Consider the following 3651-nt stretch of genomic DNA (forward strand, 5'->3'; position numbering starts at 1 on the left):
TCTTTTTCTTCTTTCTTAAGGCTGAACAGTATTCCATTACACAGAGCTTGCTTGCTTTCCTCATTATTTCCATTCTATCTCGTGCTTTTTACTCATTCCTGTTCACCTTTGGTAATAGTCCATTATGTGAACAGCCATAATCACTATTTACCTACTTGTCCATAAACAGTATGTGGAGCTCCAGTTTTGTACCACCACTTGTCATAAGATGGTGCCATGAACATTCAGGTTACCTCCCGGCGTCCGGGAGCAGGGCTCCATCTGGAGTGGACATGGAGAGTTTATGGCTGGCTTGTCAGGGCTGTGACGCTCACGTGGGGAGCTGAAGTGTATTCTTGGCGTGGGACCCGCTGTCTGGGACCTGGCGGCAGCCTCGCTGCCACGGCCCCCGGCCAAGCCGCCCCAGTGGGCCCCGTTCCCCAAACACTGACTCACGATGCCCTTCCTTCTCTCCAGGGCTTTGCAGGTGCTGGTCCCTGGCCCGCGGTGCGCTTCCTGCCCTGTTTCCATCTCCTTAGGGCCAGGGGTACAGCTCAGCAGCGTGGCGCCTGCCTGGCAAGCGCAGGGTCCTGAGGTCCGTTCCTGGTACCAAAGAAAACCTGTTTCCATCTCCTTTCCTCATTAAAGTCAGGCTGAAAGCCCGACCTCCCTTCCCAGGGCCAGTGTGCTCTGCGCCTCCGCACACCTTGTCTCCAGAGGAAAGAACCAGCGGGACCCCCGGCTCGGTTGTCTCCTGTCTTTGATTTTCTGCAAGCTCTTTTTGCCATCACCTCGGGGAAGCAGCTACGATGACTGTCTCCGCACTGCAGAACAAACAGCCTCTTAGAGGAATGCAGGGGCTTGTGTGCCCGGAGCTCAGGGGCAGGTGTGGGGCAGATTCCGGATCCGCCCGCCCCCAACACCTTGTTCCTGGACACCAACCGCCACTGCCACAACTAGGGCGCCACATACTGTTGTTCAAAGCGCTCCGTGGGCAGAATTTCGCTACAGCAGCCCTAGAAAGCTAATACAGGACGGAGGAAACGGTGCCAACGTGATAATCACCCTAGATATTTACTTTTCAAGGGGCTCCATAGCATTACTCAAGAAAGCGACGTTAGTAGGAAAAAACGAACACGCAGTCGCTTATCGGAGGCCATCCTGATGGGAGACACACACACGTTTTCAAACAGCTGCTACCTTGTAAAGGAGCCCCGGTCAGCAGGATATTCCTGTTGGCAGGGGACTGCGTATTTGCCTAAAACAACAGCACCCTGTTTCTGCAGTAGGCAACCTACACAAACAAGGAAATATCGCTGGAGAAATTAGCCAAGGCGCCCAGCACAGAAATCCCACAGACACGAATGCGGACGGGACCCGCTGAAGGGTGACAAAAGATAGCTCGCACACACACAGGCTTGCTCTCTGCAGTGTCTGACATTTCCCTGGAAAAGCTGCACCCAGGAATTTTTAAAGGCATAGACGGCAGTGCTGGGAGGAAGTTTAGAGATGATCTGCTCCTCCTACCCAATCCACTGGTTGAGAAAACTGACACTCAGGGAGGGGAAGGGATTTGTCCAAGGGCACACAGTGGTGAGGGGGTACTGGGACTCCTGAACCCTGCTCTTCTGACCCCAAGTCAGTGACTCCTTCCCTCTCTACCATTTTCCCTTCTCCACATTTCTTTTTTGTTTGTTTGTTTTCTTTGAGACAGGGTCTCGCTATGCAGTTCAGGCTGGCCTTGAGCCCACTTTGTAGCCCAGGCTGGCCTGGAACTCACAAGGATCCTCCTGCCTCAGCCTCCTGAATGCTGGGATTGCAGGCATGCGCCATCACACCCAGCTCTCCATATTTCTGATTGTAGCTGAATTCTAGCTGTAGTAAGTGCATTGAAAGAAAATCACGTACAGTGCCTAGCATGTAAGACATTACATGTTCCCCCTGGCCCTGGGATTTTTGCAGGGCTGGCTTTCTGCTCTCTCCCACTGATCTGGGAGTGTCTGAGAATTATTCAAATGTATGCTGAGGAAGCTGGCAGGCAGGATGACATCCTTTCCCCCAAAGTCTGATCTATTCCCTCACGGACAGAACTGCTACCCTGGCAAAATGCCGTCCCCTGGCTTTCTTGTCTCCGTGAACATTTCCAAGGGGCCCCTTATACCTTCAGTGACAAATAGCAGGGGGGACACTTGGAGGGCAACCGTGACAGCACACAGGGCACAGCACACAGACACACTGAGCTCTCACACCACCGTGTCCACACACACCCTGAGCACACACCCACACAGCACACGCCACACACACAGCCCACGTGGACAACACACACAGGTAACTCACATGGCCACAAGGCCTCTTTTTTTTTTTTTTTTTTCTTTTTGAGACAGGGTCTTACTATGCAGTTCAGGCTGGCCTTGAGCTCACCTTGTAGCCCAGGCTGGCCTCGAACTCACAAACATCCTCCTGCCTCAGCCTCCCGAATGCTGGGATTACAGGCATGTGCCACCATGCCCGGCTCCCACAAGGCCTCCAAGGAGTGAAGTATGCTCCTGAAGAAGCCCAAGTGGGGGGTACGGAGTAGAAGACAGAGCCTCACCTCTGGGTTTGCCTGTGCCCCGTCCTGGCTTTAGTCAGGTTCCCAACTTGTCCAAGCGGCAATGTGACCCTCCGACCCCAGGCTCTTAGCGGGAGTGAGGAGATGGTGCACAGGGGCTGCGCGGGCCTGCACTGCCCGCTGAGCACTTGTCCGTGCTGTTGTTTCTGTGCGAATTGCTGCTCGGCTGGGTTTCTGGCCGCTCCTCACCGCCAGGACTGTGGACAGCAGAAGGCCCGCCAACCCCCTGGCTCCTGTCTCCTCCCCGCACTTGCCCTCCAAAGTGATCTTTCGGACCCGCCAATCTCTCCTTCCTTCCACAGGCAGCTGCTCTGGCCCCCCTTCTCTCCAGGATGAAGTCCAGACTCCACGCCTGGACGCACGAGTCCTTCATCGCCTGACACCGGCAGCCCACCTGCGCGAACCTCACGATTTGCATATCACTTTCTGAGCAGCGCTGCGCGGAGCGCTCCTCCTGTCTCTGCACAGGCTCTTCCCCACTCCTGGGATGTCTTTCCTCCTCGCTGTGACCAAGCTCAGCAGGACTCAAGCTGTGGCCCCTGAACCAAAGCTTCAGCATCACCGGCATCTTAAAAATGCCAACTCTTGGCCTGTCCTGTAGACCTACTGCATCAGAGTCGCTGGGCCCTGCGGCCGGCAATCTGCGTTTGGGCAAGCCCTCCAGGTGATACATGTTTAAGTTTGAGACCATCCGCTGGTGAAGGGGTGATCAGCCACGCTCAGGTACTATCAGTATATGCATCACCACAACTCCTTGCTAACCCCCTTTTCTTTGGTCTTTTTGAGACAGGGTCTCGCTATGCAGCTCATGCTGGCCTTGGACTGACTCTGTGGTCTCAAACTCACAACGATCCTCCTGCCTCAGCCTCCCGAGTGCTGGGATTACAGTCGTGTGCCACCACACCCAGCTCCCTGCTACCCTTTGGAGAAAGACGGTTTCCTCCTCTGTCAGATGTCCTCGAAAGGCTCCTAAAGCTCTGAGCACCTTGCGTAGCGCTTATCACACCAAATGTATCTCTTTATATTTGTTCCTTCCACTAGCCAGGGGGACCCTGCTACAC

The 3651-nt window shown here is 54.6% G+C and overlaps 1 long non-coding RNA gene across 2 annotated transcripts in view; it reads right to left on the reverse strand.

The window, feature by feature from the left end:
* The window catches only part of LOC102023701, a 6023-nt gene extending 2593 nt beyond the window's left edge, over positions 1-3430 (reverse strand). For both annotated transcript variants that reach the window (XR_001233564.1, XR_260646.2), the window contains exons 1-3: positions 2573-3430; positions 686-803; positions 436-582 (exon numbers count right to left, since the gene is read on the reverse strand). This is a non-coding gene — a long non-coding RNA (uncharacterized LOC102023701). The remainder of the gene's footprint in view (positions 1-435; positions 583-685; positions 804-2572) is intronic.
* Between the last annotated feature and the right edge of the window lie 221 nt (positions 3431-3651).

Source organism: Chinchilla lanigera, unplaced genomic scaffold (assembly GCF_000276665.1).
Source record: "Chinchilla lanigera isolate Chin_1 unplaced genomic scaffold, ChiLan1.0 scaffold00018, whole genome shotgun sequence".
Taxonomy (NCBI): domain Eukaryota; kingdom Metazoa; phylum Chordata; class Mammalia; order Rodentia; family Chinchillidae; genus Chinchilla; species Chinchilla lanigera.